Source organism: Puma concolor, chromosome C1, assembly GCF_028749965.1.
Source record: "Puma concolor isolate L17-30 chromosome C1, mPumCon1.1.hap2, whole genome shotgun sequence".
In the NCBI taxonomy this organism is placed as follows: Eukaryota; Metazoa; Chordata; class Mammalia; order Carnivora; family Felidae; genus Puma; species Puma concolor.
In genome coordinates, this window is record NC_141674.1 from 98,245,931 (window position 1) to 98,262,195 (window position 16,265).

The 16,265-nt window shown below is 37.3% G+C and overlaps 1 protein-coding gene across 4 annotated transcripts in view; it reads right to left on the reverse strand.

Moving 5' to 3' along the window:
* The window catches only part of TRIM33 (tripartite motif containing 33), a 133,154-nt gene that overhangs the window by 38,910 nt on the left and 77,979 nt on the right, over positions 1-16,265 (reverse strand). The gene's annotated exons all lie outside the window — the stretch shown is intronic.

Consider the following 16,265-nt stretch of genomic DNA (forward strand, 5'->3'; position numbering starts at 1 on the left):
ACATCTAATTTTTATCTTGTCTTTACATTCATTACTTGAAATAATTTTTCAGCTCCCCATACTATATTAGTCAAAATTTTCCAAAAGAGTTGTATCAATTAAAAATCACCAACACCAGTTTTATAACTTTGTTAACATGAGTGGTGTATGTTAGTATTTCCTAATATTATTACAGTGAAAATTTGGACTCCATAGTAAAGACTACAGTTCTTTGATTACTAGGAAGGTAGAATGGTTTTCTTTGCTGGTTTTATTTCCTTTGTGTAAATTGCTCATTAAGTGAACAAATATTTTTGGGATTCTTCTGTATGCTAGGGAATACATGAGTAAAAAAATAAATAAATCCATTATTCTTCATATTCTTGTAATAAATAGGCACACATATGAAATGACACCATACGGTGATAAGAGCTATAATGGAAATATATATAGACTGAAAAAAGAACATAATGCTTAAGTCAGCCTTGATACCAAGGAAAGCTTCACAGGGAAGTCAAAATAATATCCTATGCTAAATGCAGAGGCATATTTGGGGAACTACAAAGACTTCAATTTAGCCAATGAAAGCCATGCAAAGGTCAGAATAGGAGATAATAATTAATAAAATCCAGAATCGGACTGTGAAGGGCTGGGTATACCATGCTAATATTTGGATTTTATCTTCTCAGTAATGGGAAACCCTTGAAAAATTCTAACCAAGATGTAATAATCAGATTTATGTTCTAGGAAATTCATCAGACATAGAAAAGGTGAATCTGAAAAGGGAAAACAGGATGATCAGCTAGAACTCTTTGACAATAACTCAGATAAGGTATCAAAACATAATACAAGCTAGCATAGTTGCACAAACAAGCTTAGACAATGGAGATACCAGCATCTACGATGATTTGGGAGTTTACATGGCTCTAGTTAAAGTAAGGTCCATAGGATTACCTAAAATTAAACGCCTACCTAAGGCACATGCAAAATGCCACTGGAAATGAGTTCAACATACTGACAAAGTTACAACTGTCTATGTAGCTACTAAAATCACTAAAGTAAAGGCAGGAACTGGTATTAATAGGAAGACTATGAGCATCTAGATGTTTGTGTCTTCAGTGAAGATCTCAATCAAGGGAGAAAAGGCCATGGAAGTTGTGACCACTAAGGAAAGTTTGGTAAGATGAAGGAAAGTTTCACAGTGCTAGGTTCAAGAGGAAAAGGAAAAATGGAGGGCAGCAGAAAGCAAAATGTAGAGCAATATAAGGACTGGTGTTACAGAGCAAGTGAGGTTTTTATTTTGTGCAATGATTCGAGGAATTTTTTATTGTAGTAAAATATATATAACAAAATTGACCACTTTATGATTTTTAAGAATTTCTTTAAAGCAAAAATAACCCTACCCATGTATAATGTAAAGTCTAGCACTTGTATACCTTGTATTATACCTTTGAAGGTATTAAGTAGCACAAAAGGACAAGGGTATTTTAATTTCAAAATAAAACTATCTACTATAAGACAGGTAACCTAAAGATTCCTGTTTCATTTCATTCTTTCATTGAAGAACATTTGATTTATTCCATAATAATTTCTCCATATCCAAAATAAAATTTTACTTTGTTAAATCTGTACAAATGAAGTGGGAATATGAGATTACCATGCTAACCTTTTAAACTCCGTGAGCTTTAGATTGGGAGGAAGAAAGATCTTTGTGACTCTGTCTAATTTGAGTTAGATTATGTCATAAATAGAAAGGCGTTTGGTAGAAAGGCCAACTGGTATCATAATTCACAAAATTTTAATTTGTAAAATTTAACCCTGTACAAATGTATTTCTCTTTTCACCTAAAAATAAATGTTTTAGAATCTTGCTTCTAGAAATATCTTCTTGGGGCACCTGGGTGGCTCAGACGGTTAAGTGTTCAACTCTTAATTTCGGCTCAGGTCATGATCTCACAGTTCATGTGATCAAGCCCTGTGTCAGGCTCCACACTGACAGCCCAGAGCCTGTTTGGGAATAGCTCTCTCCCTGTCTCTTTGCCCCTCCCCTGCTCACATTCTCTCTCTCAAAATAAATAAATGTTAAAAAAAAAAAAAAAAAAGGGCACAGAAGTATCTTATTGATTCATGTGAGCAAGTAGTAAGCAAACACACTATGATATACCTACATTTAAGTATGTGTCCTTTCCTCCACTTATACAGGAGTTAACATCTGAGCTGGATGTTTTAAGGATAATTAAGAGTGCTTGAGATAAACTTTAGGAGGAAGGTAAGCTCTCTCTCGCTGGGAAAAAAAAAATCAGAATGTATAAAACTACACAGTTCTGAAGCTGTCATTTTCAAGATTAAGGAAAAGAAAGCAAAACTAGAAAAGTAGAGAAATGCCAGATGCTAAAAAAAAGACTTGCACATTTTGCTTAAACTGCCTTCAGATAATAAATAATAGTGAACAATTAAGAGCTTGAATGAATAGTGATAATCAGATTTGTCTCTGTTCATTTGTTTAATTTCAATTATATACTCAGAAGAAAAAAATGGAGCTTGAACAACAAAAAAGCAATATGGAAGTAATTTTGGCTACAAGTTACTTCTGATTCTCTTAGCCAGAGTAACACTGCATTTTCAATCAAAATTATAGAAATAGGGAGGAAAAAAAGAATAACATATAAATAGATTAAGTATAATTCTGATTAACATGTAAATACACGAAAGCCATTTCTTAGGTGCTAATCTTGCATATGAAGCAGAAGTAGTGATTCTTAACCTGGGCTTCTACTCACAATGAGCTATATTCAGCATTTCAAAATGTGTAGGTAAAAATTACAGGTGCCCATGATTTAGTTACAACAGGCTAGGTAAGACTTTCAGTGGTTTTGGTTAGAATTATAGAAACGGAGTATACTAAATATACCACTGGTTATCTACTTTTGAACAGAAATCATCATCATGGATTATATGTGTTTTTTATTATTGAGAAATAAATTACTGTTTAATGCAGTTTGCTCAGAAATTCTTGAAAACATGGTTCTCATAAATAAAGACTGGGAGATGAATAAGAACAGTTTTTTTTTTTTTAAAAAAGACTGAGGGGGCTCCTGGGTGGCTCAGTGCATTGAGAAACCAACTCTTGATTTTGGCTCAGGTCCTGATCCCAAGGTCATGGGACAGGGACCCACGTCAGGCTCTGCACTGGGTGTGGAGCCTGCTTGAGATTCTCTCTCTCTTCCTGTCTTCCTCCCTCTCCCCCTCTACATCACTCATGCTCTCTCTCTAAAATAAAAGTAAAAACTATGTTTTAAAAAAGGTAAAAAGACTGAGAGTCAATTATCTACTAACTTCAAACCATAACTTTTTTCAAAATGTTTATTTATTTGAGAAATAGAGTGCAAGCAGGGAAGGAGCAAAGAGAGAGAGAGACAGAGACAGAGAGAGAGAGAAGGAAGGAGAGAGAGAATGCTAAGCAGGCTCCACTCTCAGCACGGAGACTGACTCAGAGCTCAATCCCACAACACTGGTATTATGACCTGAGCTGAAATCAAGAGTCAGACACTTAACCAACTAAGCCACCCAGACACCCCCAAACTATAACTTTTGAATGCACATTTAGTCTTACTAGGTCCTGAGCTGTACAGGGATGCTACTCACCAAGTAATCACAGTATTATTTAATAACTGTCAGCATGTAACAATTGATAAGATTTTACTCTGGCACTTCTAGAAAAATGTATCATCTTAGTTTATAACCAAACTAGTATCTAGGGAAACATTTTTTAAACCTGCCACATGGTAATTCTGACTCAGTTTCTTTTGTAATTCAGTACTCCATTTTAAAAATAACATAAAGTTTTAAACATATGTTAGCAGTTCAATTCCACTGAACCTACCATCCATTTTCAAAAGTATCTATTTAGGGGCGCCTGGGTGGCTCAGTCAGTTAGGCCTGCAACTTCAGCTCAGGTCATGATCTCACAGTTCATGAGTTCCACCCCCATATTGGGCTCTGAGCCCATTTTGGAAATCCTCTGTTCCCCTCTCTCTCTGCCCCTTCCCCACTTGGGCTCTCTGTCTCTCTCTCTCAAAAATAAACAAACATTAAAAAAAATATTTTTAAAAGTGGGGTGCCTGGGTGGCTCAGTTGGGTAAGCGTCTCTCAGTTTCAGATCAGGTCATGATCTTGTGGTTTCATGGGTTCGAGCCCCGCATCAGGCTCTGCACTGACAGTGTGAAGCCTGCTTGGGATTCTCTCCCCACCCCCCCCCCGCCCCTCCCCCACTCACGCTGTCTCTCTAAATAAATAAATAAGTAAGTATTTTTGGAGTATCTATTTATAGATAATTTTGTTGATACCCCCCACCACTCTATCTTCAAGATTACTTTGAAATAAGTCCCAAACATCATATTATCTATAAGCACTTATCAATGTATAGATAGCAATAGCTCTTTTGAGAACTTACTTATGTTTTCAGGTGTCTTGTGCTAATATCCTACATGGATTCTCTCATTTAATCTTTAGAAAATTTAATGATGTATGTTCCATCTTCACAGTAACAGTTGAATAACTTGGATAACCCTCTGTGTGTTGGTTCTTCTTTTTTTTTTTTAATTTTTTTTTTTCAACGTTTATTTATTTTTGGGACAGAGAGAGACAGAGCATGAACGGGGGAGGGGCAGAGAGAGAGGGAGACACAGAATCGGAAACAGGCTCCAGGCTCTGAGCCATCAGCCCAGAGCCCGACGCGGGGCTCGAACTCACGGACCGCGAGATCGTGACCTGGCTGAAGTCGGACGCTTAACCGATTGCGCCACCCAGGCGCCCCTGTTGGTTCTTCTTTAAACAAATTTATAATTAATATTTAGTTTACAGGACTATTTCAAGAATTAAATTGGTCAAAATACACAAAGCTCTTAATAAGCATAGTGCTTTGCTTACTGAAGCACCGTAAGGGCTTAAAATTAGTTGTCACTGCTATTTTTACCAGTAATTTAAAATGATTTGCATTGTAACAATGTAAAACCTCAATCCTTCAACAACAACAAAAAGTCTACTATGCACATAAAGACCTCATTTTTTTTTTATTAAAAAAAAAAATTAACGTTTATTATTGAAAGACAGAGAGAGTCAGTGTGTGAGCAGGGGAGGGGCAGAGAGAGGGAGACACAGAATCCGAAGCAGGGTCCAGGCTCTGAGCCGTCAGCACAGAGCCTGACGTGGGGCTCGAACCCACAAACCGCGAGATCATGACCTGAGCTGAAGTCGGACACTTAACCGACTGAGCCACCTAGGCGCCCCGAGACTTCATGTTTTTAAGAAAATTTTAAAATGAGACTATGTTCCTTATTCCTTACTTAAGGCTCTATATGAAGGGGAAATGATAATAAGCCCTAAGAGTTCAGGAAGAATTGCAGAGAGTAGGAACTCTGAGCAACTATGGGAACCTAAAAGGGTAGAAATTTCAAGAAAACTTGAAGACATCAGGATTCTCACATAAAGAGAACAGGGAATGAAAGCCAACTTTAATTAAATCTCAAAGGGCACACAGTGACATCAGCTGATACTGCAGTTACGGAAGACTTCAGTAAGACAACAGGCTATTATTTTCTAATGCTGTCTTCAAATTCATGGATCTTTTCTTCTACAATGTCTAATCTACTGTTAATCCAATCCAAAATCAAACAGAGAAAAAAATGAGGGTGGGAGGAGCAGAAGAATAGTGAGTGAGTTTGGGGACACCTGTGATAACTCTAATATATGTATAACTGGCATCCCCAAATGGGGAGAGGAAGGAGGAAAAAAATATTGGAAGAAATTCTAATAATGGTGTAAACTTTTCCAAATTTGATAAAAGAAAAAAAAATAGCCTTACAGATCTAAGAACTTCAATATCTGCCAAGCACAAGAAACATTAAGAAAATTACTCTTGAGGTATATTGTTTCCAAATTGCTTAAAGCCAGTAATAATCTTAAAAGTGGTTGGAAGGGGAAAAAAAATACATTATATACAGATGCATAAAAACAGAACAGACTTCTCAATGGAACCAGTGCAAGTCACAGAGTGGAGCAGTACCTTTAAATTACTGAAAGAAAACTGTCAGCAAAGGACTTAGTTATCTAGCAAAATTACCTTTCAACACAAAGGTGAAACTTTTGGGGATGAAAAATACACTCACTATTTTGACTGTGATGATGCTTTCCCATGTGCATAGCTACACCACATAAAAGAACTATCACCTCAGTGTAAAGATGTAAAAAGAGTAAACACTTCTAAGGGACTAAACAAAAGTTACAATAATGCTGTGGAAGACAGGAAGGAAAAACCCTTAGAAATAGAAGCCACAAAGCACCACATACGTTGATTTTTAAACAAAGTACACATCATCTGGTAGTCCAAAACAATGTTCTGGAAATGTAAAGGCCCCAACTGGTAGTGCTTCTAGGCACTAGCAAAAGGAAATCAATCCTTTAATGAGAAAACCATCATAATTCTAGACAAAGAATCTGCATAAATAATTTTTCAAGTAAATGAAAAGTTCTTACTTTACAAAAGCCATATATATAAGGAAATGAGTAAAAATCAACAGAAAAACAAAGAGGAAGAAAAGACCCACTAACAGAAGCAAAATATCTATGTTTACTAAATTTAAAGAATGAAACAGCTAGCAAATGGTCGGGCAACTATTTAAAAAGATGAGGAAAGAATACAAAGGTGCTGTATACTTTTTTTGATAACATATCTCAACATAAAAAGGTTTTAAGAGGGGGTGGTGTTTGGCTGGCAGATTTTAACATTTTTAAATGTAATGGTATGATTTAATGGAAGTTTAGCATGGCTAAAAAGAATATTCATGAACTGAGATTGTTCAGAAGAAAATGCCTATCTTGCATTTTGAAACTAAACATGAGTTAAGAGACACGAAGAATGATATAAGGTCTGATATACATCTAACTGGAGTTTCAGAAGGAAGGACAAGAACAGATGTAATATTTGGAGAGATTACTGATGAAAGAAATAATCCAAAGATTGAGAAAACCAAAAAAGCAGTAGTTTTAAAGAGCAGTCAGAAAACAAAAACTGGTTACCTTCAAAGAAAAACAAAGTTTACTGACCTCTTAAGAACAAAAAGGCAATGTGCTTGTACAACTGATGTGCTAACAACAAAAATTAACTGACAACCTATACATAAAATGCTATACACAGCAAAAAAACTTCCAAAAGTGAGAGCGGAGTAAAGATACTTTTAGACAAACTGAAACCCTAGACTCTTACTAAAGAAGATTCTAAAAATAATAAAACTTCAGGAAAAGAAAACAACTCAACATGAAAGGTCTTAGAACCAAGAAGGAAAAAAATAACAGACATGTGGCAAAGAAGTGGGGTATCTCTAAAACACTATATACAATTAAGAATATTTGAAGACAGAGGGGCACCTGGCTGGTTCTGTCCATAGAACATGTGACTCTTCATCTTGGGATTGTGAGTTCAAGCCCACAATGGATGCACAGATTACGTGAAAATATTTTTTAAAAGAAATAAAAATAAAACAATGGATAAACTATAGCCAAGAAGCTCCCAAACTTTCTGAATCTTGATGCCATTTAGTGTCTCAGCCAAGTTTTTTTTACAGAACTAAAAGAAATACCTAGTGGTTCCAGGGTGCCTCGATGGCAGGTAAGCAACTGACTCTTGGTTTCAGCTCCTATCATGATTTCACAACTTGTGAGTTCAAGTCCTGCATGAGGCTCTGCGCTGACAGCACAGAGCCTGCTTTGTATTCTCTGTCTCTTTCTCTGCCCCTCCTCTATTTATGCTCTCTCAAAAATAAATAAACAAACATTTTAAAAAGAAAGAAGGGGCACCTGGGTGGCTGAGTCACTTAAGCATCCAACTTCTGCTCAGGGAATGATCTCATGGGTTCGTGGGTTCAAGCCCCGCATCAGGCTCTGTGCTGACAGCTCAGAGCCTGGAACCTGCTTTGGATTCTGTCTCCCTCTCTCTGCCCTTCCACCTCTCATGCTCTCTCTCTCTCAATTGTAAGTAAGCATTAAAAAAATTCTTTTAAAGAAATAAAAGTTTCATTTATCAAGTAGTTAGATATAAAAATACACCAAAAATCTAGATTTGTAAAGATATTTTAGTCACTCCTTACACTGTATTTTTAAGTACTTCTCTGTATATATGATATCATATTGTGACTTTAAAACTTTTTAAAAGTATGCAGTCGTTAGTGATATGCACTGAATTCTTCTATTTGCCAGAAAGCATTCAAAGGGTAGGGATACCGCAGTAAACAAGGTAACATATGGTATTCTTCTTCCTTCCCTTACATCCTGAGTAAGGAGAAAACAAAAATTTAAATAGAGTTGTGATAGAGATGACATGAGTGACAAAAAATTCTAGAACAGGAACACAGAAAAGGGTTCTTGAAGAGTCTATACGGAGATCTCAAAGATAGCAACCAAGGGCACCTGGGTGACTCAACTGGTTGAGCATCCGACTCTTGACTTTAGCTCAGGTCATGATCCCAGGGTGGTTGGATCAAGCCCCACATCAGGCTCCTCACTGAATGTGGAGCCTGCTTAAAATTCTCTCTCTCTCCCCCTCTGCCCCTCTCCCCCCAGCTCTCTCTCTCTCAAATTAAAATTTAATTAATTAAAAATAAATAAAATAAATTTTTAAAAGATAGGAACCAGCCATGCAGAAATCATAGATAAAACCATCAATGATCATGGGGCGCCTGGGTGGCGCAGTCGGTTAAGCCTCCGACTTCAGCCAGGTCACGATCTTGCGGTCCGTGAGTTCGAGCCCCGCGTCAGGCTCTGGGCTGATGGCTCGGAGCCTGGAGCCTGTTTCCGATTCTGTGTCTCCCTCTCTCTCTGCCCCTCCCCCGTTCATGCTCTGTCTCTCTCTGTCCCAAAAATAAATAAACGTTGAAAAAAAAAAAAAATTAAAAAAAAAAAAAAAAAAAAAAAACAAAAAAAAACCATCAATGATCAGAATCATGTCTGCACCGCTGCAAAGGAAAATGACCAAGCAATGGAGTTTTTACTTTTGTAATGATTTACCAATTAACATTTTTACCAACACACATCTTTGTGTGGGTAACTAATTACTTTGCTAAATGGGTAACTAATTACTCTGAATAGGTTTATTTCTCAAATCTTCTCTCCTGATATTCCTCTCATTTAAGCTAACTCTTAGCCATATTCAATTCTTCTTTTCTAGTCATAAACAATCATTCTGCTGGGTAAGTGAATCTGAGGCCTAGGTATTTGATAGGCACACAAACTATAATACTAAAAGTACCCTTTCTACCCTGCACATGCAAAGAGAGACAGAGACAGACAGACAGAGAGAGAGAGAGAGAGAGAGAGAGAGAGAGAGAGAGAGAACACACACACGTGCATGCAAGGGTGGGACAGAGATAGGGAGAGAGAGAATCCCATGCAGGCTCAATCTCATGAACTGTGAGATCATGACCTGAGCCAAAATCAGATGCTTAGCCAACCGAGCCACCCAGATGCTCCTAAAATTAACTTTTTTTCTGCAAAACCAAAAAGGAATGAATTTTATTTTGGAGTTAACTGCTAAAGTGAACTACTACTGAGCCATATTTTCAATCTCAAGTCTCACATAGACTGTAAGACTCCAAGATAGCAAAGACCATCTCAGTATTTTTTATTACTATACACAGTCATCACCTAGCATGATACCTGGTATATGGTGAAGATTCAAATATTTACTACACAAAAGAGCTGAATGGATACGGAATGAAGTTCAATAAACAAGCTACTTTTGTCCAACAATATACTACATGAAAACAATATATCTGGATAGGAAATCTTGATTTATCATCACAGCTCTGAATCTAGGTCCCTGAGAAAATTGAGGATATATATGAATTTAGGTGTCATTTTTACCATCAATTTGGATGTTATCTGAAATCTTTTTGAACTTTGCAAAAATTTACAGAAAAACTTAAAACTGAGTTTGGCAAAGGTTCTTTAAGGTAGAGGTTATTGACCTTCACTGAATAACAAAAATCACCTGGTGTGATTTGCCAGTATTTTTAAGATACTATAAAAATTTTTTATACCCAAAATATAACTTAAGATTCTTATTTAACCAGTGTGCAGTAGGACTATGGCATCAGTATTTTCTTAAAGCTCTCCAGGTAGGTCTACATCAAGGACTGAAAGATATCTGCTCTAAAGCTGATTCATCCATCTTATCTACCCACCCATTTATCTATTTTTCAATATAAAAGCCTAATTACAAGAAAAGTTCTTTCTTAGGAAAATCTTTTAGAAAAATTTCACTTATATAGTTCTATTCAAGTGACTTCTATTATAAACTATCCTGTTCTTTAACAAAAATGCCTCATATTTTCAACACACTCACTTAAACCATAATGATCCTAAAAAACAATCTACAAATACCCAACTATACACAAAACTTCAATTGAGGATAAAAAACATTAAGGTGGAACATACATGACATCCACTCTCAGCCATGACAGAATAACTGATACCAGACTGGCCTGCCACCAGGGCCTATAAACGATAATGGTAGGAAAGTAATATGTGAAACTATAACTATAGTTATATATACATATAAATAAGAAAGAAATATGTGCGGCAACTATATTCAGTCACAGGACTACAGGCAATCCTTTAGAGAGCCCCACCACCATCCTGTGCATTGAAAACTTCAGGATAACTGGCACAGAGAACTGGAGACCAAACAGAGCCCAGAAGTCTGAGCTGAGGAGGCAAGAGGCAGAAGTCAGAATTTGGGACTACTGAGCAGCTGGAATTCGTGAACAGGACACTGGAATGGAGGAAGCCATACAGGGTGAGGCTGGGGAGTAGGGGGGAAAAAAGACACAAAATAAATGAATTCCTCACAAGTCCCTGGTCAATATCTGGGCCGTACATGCACAACACGAGATTATGCAAGGCTTAACAGGAGACCTTACTAGCTCCCAGTAAAAGCAAGCTCCTGGCAACCCAATTTTGTTCACTCTCCATATGCTAAGCCATTTATTTATTTTTTATGTTTATTTATTTTGAGAGACAGAGTGAAAAAAGGGGGGAGGGGGAATCGGTAGGGGAGGGGCAAAAAGAGGGAATCCCAAGCAGGCTCTGCGCTGTCAGTGCAGAGCCCTTCGTGAGATCATGACCCAAGCCAAAATCAAGAGTCAGATGCTTAACCAGCTGAGCTACCCAGGCGCCCCTAAGCCATTTAGCTTCATCCCGATCACAGGGCTTTTCCCAACCTGCATCTGACCCTTCACTTCTTTTCCTGTCTCCAGGCCAAAATCTTGTTCTCTCATTTTTCTGCAATGACTTCCTTCACTTCCCCTAGTTAGGTCCTGGGTTATCTTCTCTGTAATTCACCTACACCTCCCGCTTCCCTCACCCTGGGACTAATGCTCTTTCCATCACACCGGAAGTGATGCACTGTAGTTGGTGATGTACCGGGGTGGGACTAGGGTTTGACAAAGGAGACCCAGAGTGCAGAACATAAGGGGGCTCTGACTTTCAGATGGAGCAAGTGCAAGTGTAGGGTGAGCCATGAAAAGGAGCCCCTCCTTATGCATTGGCTCTAAGCACCTTCCTTGCTTCACCCCAGTCCAAGCGCTGGTGATTAAGAGAGCAGTTGCTAAGAAACTGACTGTGGAACAGAGAAACTAGAGCCAAGCAGTTCTAAGAGACAGAATTCCACCTAAGCTAGTGGGGGAAAAGACTTTGTCTACCTCCCCAGGCAATCTACCTGAGAAACCAGAAAGGCCATATCTTAAAAGAAAAAACTGCGTTTGGAATAAATTCTATCCTACGCCTATCCTGCCCCCACAAAGCCTAAAACCCTCACAAGATCTTCCAAGAAACAGAATTTAGAAGTTGAGTCCAACCAAGTTAGAGAGGCTTGGGAAATACCTTAGGCTTTCCTTAGATCATCCCTTAAAAAACAGAAAACCAAGCTTATACAAGGTATCAAGGTGATGAACCAGTAATTTAACTCCCTGATAGAACAATAATCAACAGTCTACAAAGGAAAATAAAAGAACCCAAAGTTTCTATAATAGAACATCCACAACTTCCAAACTTCAATTTAAAAAAATCACTAGGCATTCAAAGAAACAGTAAAATATAACTCAAAATAAAGAAAAATGTACTCAATAGAAACTGACACCAAAATGGTGTAGATGTTATATTTAGCAAAGACTTTAAGTGGGTTATATTTATTCAAAATTTAGGGGTGCCTGGGTGGTTCAGTCAGTTAAGCGTCTGACTCTTGATTTTGGTTCAGGTCATGATTTTACAGCTCATGAAATCAAGCCCTGCGTTGGGCTCTGCACTGACAGCACAGAGCCTGATTGGGATTCTCTCTCTCTCGCCCTCTCAAAATAAACAAATAAACAAAAAAACAAAACAAAACACAATTTATATGAAAACATCTTTTAGTGAGTGAACTAACAGAAAATCTGAGCGGAGAAAATAAACTATAAAAAGAGAAATGGAAATTCTAGAAAAGTGCAGTAACTGAAACAATTCACTGCATGGGCTTAGCAGCAAACAGAGATGGCTAAAGGACTAGTGAAAATGAATACAAATGAAAAATTATAAGTCTAAAAAAGAATAGATTAAAGGAAAATGATCAAAGCCTCAGGGACCCATGTGAGAAAAACAAATACCCTAACATACGAGAGTTATAGATTGAGAGTTCTAGAAGATTTCAATAATGGGGAGGGGGTGGGGCAGGGGCTTAAGGAAATAATGGCCAGCATCCCAAATTTGATGAAAACCATAAACTTATAGACAAAGAATGTCAGTGAACCGCACGCAGAATAAACAGAATGAAATATGTATCTTAGAACATAATGGTCAAATGGGGGAAAACCAAAGAAAAAGAGAAAATCTTGAAAGTAGCTAGAGATGCACCAGACAACAGGGTGTTCAGGGAAGAACAATATGAATAGTATCATTAAAAACAAAGGAGGCCAGAATACAAATAATGACTGCTTTAGAATCTTTAAAGAAAAAAAAGTGTCAATCCAGAATTCTGTAACTAGTATAAACATCCACCTAAACTGAAGATTTTCTAATGAACATAAGCTGAGAATATTCACTGCAGCAGACCTACAAAACAATAAATATCCTGAAGGATATTCGTCAGGAAAGGGAAAATGATAAAAGATGGTAACTCATACAAACAGGAAGATATAAAGAAAAATAGAAATGGTAATAAATGGAAAAACATAAAATCTATAATTTTATTTTCCCTTCTCATAATTTCCTTAAAAGACAGCTATTTTTTTAAAAAGGCATCGTAAGGTAAGATTTATAAAGTATGTATGATTAAATGATATGGCATTAGTACAAAGGAAGAGGGTCTGATAAACTGAATTATCCTTTTGTAAGGTTACTGTATTCGTAAAGTAGGAAATGATGATAAGGAGGCTGTAAGTTAAAGTTGTGTATCATGAGCCCTAGAGCAATCATTAAAAATAATAGAGTTAGAGCTTAAAAAGCTGAAAGTGGGGCTCCTGGGTGGCTCAGTTGGTTAAGCACCTGATTTTGGCTCTAGTCATGATCTCACGGTTTGTGAGTTTGAACCTCATGTCAGGCTCTGTGCTGACAGTGTGGAGCCTCTTGGGATTCTCTCTCTCTCTCTGCCCCCCCCCACTCACACAAGTGCTCTCTCTCAAAATAAACTTAAAAAAAAAACAAAAACCTGAAGGGATATAAAATGAAATACCAAAAACAGTTTATTAAGTTGAAACACAGCAGGGAAAAAAAAAAAAAAAAAACACACAGAGAAAAGAAAAATGAAAAACAAAACTAAATGGTAAACTTAACCCTATCAATAATTACATTAAATGTCATGGGATTAAACACTCCAAATAAAGGAATAGGGGCCTCTACAGGGCACCTGGCTGGCTCAGTTGGAAAAACAAGCAACTCTTGAATTCAGGGTCATGAGTTCGAGCCCCAGGCTGGGTGCAGAAATTACATACATACATACATACATACATACATACATACTTTTTAAAAAGAGCGAGGGCCTCCCAATTAAGATACAGAACAAGTACCCTTCAATTATTTAATTAAAAATTGATTTCTATGAAAATAAAAAGATAGAACTGACATCCTATATTCAGGCAGGCCTATTATACCTTTTTTTTTTCCTATATCTAAATTAATAAGTATTTTAAGATAGATGAAATGTCTAAATGTGTGTCAAATACTGTTTTAGATTTTAAGATAGATGAAATGTCTAAATGTGTGTCAAATACTGTTCTAGGCTCTTGGGATGCAATAAATAAAATAAAGACACTTATCCTCAGGAGCTTACATTCTAATGGGAAGTACACAAAAAATAAGTTGTAAATTACAGAACAAGTTTAGAAGGTGATAAGTACAACATAAAAAAGGAAGGAAGGAAGGAAGGAAGGAAGGAAGGAAGGAAGGAAGGAAGGAAGGAAGGAAGGAAAGAAGGGGGAGAGAGAGAGAGAGAGAGAGAGAGAGAGAGAGAGAGAGAAAGAAAGAAAGAAAGAAAGAAAGAAAGAAAGAAAGAAAGAAAGAAAGAAAGAAAGAAAGAAAGAAAACCAAAACAGGATAAGAAGGATTAGGAGTAAAGGGGAAAACTGCAATTTTAAATACATTTCTCAGAGTAGATCTTGTTGGCAAAACTACCTTGCAACAGACTTCATGGATGTATGGAAGTGAGCCATGGAAACAAGTGGACCCAGAGCCCCAGACAGAGAAAACAGGCAGGAAGCGGCATCTCTGCCATGTTTTAGAAACAATAAAGTACAGAGTGAGGGGGAAACGTAGTAGTGGATGAAATATTAACGTACAGACCACTGTAAGGAATCTGACTTTTACTCTGAAGTGGAGAGCCACTGCAGGTTTTGAGCAGGGAGCGAATCAGACATGAGACTGTTCTAGTAGTTAAGAATAAACTGAAGGAGGGCAGTGGCAGAAGTATGGAGATGACTGAGGAGACTGCTGCAGTAATCCAGGCAAGAAATGATGATGGCTGAGACCAGCCTAGTAGCAATGGAACTAATAGCAATGAGGTAATAAGAAATTGTGAGATTCAGGGATGTATTTTGAAGGGGGAGCCAAAAAGATGTTCTGGTAAGTTTGAGTTTGGGTAGGAGAAAATAGCGGAATCAAAGATCGTGCCAAGATTTCTGGCTTATGCAATGGAAAAACTGCAACCGCCACAAACTGAGATAGGGCAAGGCTGCCAGTGAAAAAGAACTGGAGTAAGTGATCAGTTCTATTTTGGATATATTATATTTGAGAAAGCCGACACTCAAGAAGACATGTTACAGTTTATAGAATAGATAAATCTGAAAGTTCAGGAGAGAGTACTGAGCTAGAAATAGAAATATGGACATCGCCAGCATATGGATGGTATTTAAAGCCATAAATCTGTAGCTGTAGATAATGAAGTAATGCCTGGCACAACCAACATTAAGAGATGAAGAAAAATGAGCAAATGAAACTGAGAAGCAATCAGTGTGGTAGGAGGAAAACTAAAAGAATGTGGTCTCTTGGTGGCCAAGTAAGTAATATGTATTGAGGGAATGATCAACCATGTCAAATGTTGCTGATGTGTCAAGTATTAAGATGATAACCAAGTGGTGACCTCTAGATTTAGTAATTCAATGGTTATTGGCGACCTTGAAAAGAACAATGTTGATAAAATGCTGACAGAGAGAACAGGACAGGAGACATTAGGAGACCATGATGATAAGCAATCCTTTCAAAATATTTTGCTGCAATGAGGAACAGGGATAGCTGCCAGCAGGGAAAATGGGTTGATGAGAAGGTTTTAACATTTTCTTTCATTTTTAAGGATGGAAGAAAAAAAATAGCAGAATATTAAAATACTGGTGGGAAAACTGCTAAAGTGACAAACTGACACTGGCAGAGAAAGTCAAACCGCTGAGGCAATTTCCTCAACTGCTTGAGATGAGATGGAATCTAAGGCATAAGGAGAGAAACTGGCTTCATAGAAGAAGAGACTTCAACTAAGATAACAGACAGATGTAGAAATGTGGATGCAAGTGCTTGGTGACAAGTAGATGTGGTAGAGGAAGACTGCATAAGTTCTTTGTAGTGCTTCAGTTTTCTCAATGAAGTAAGAAGCAGTGCCAGTGTCTGCGAATGAGGATGGAGGATAAAATGTCGGACATTTAAGACAGGAAACACTGCTAATGCACAGTATGACTGCCAGGTAACATGGAGAGTCTACTTGAGATAAATGGTCATGAA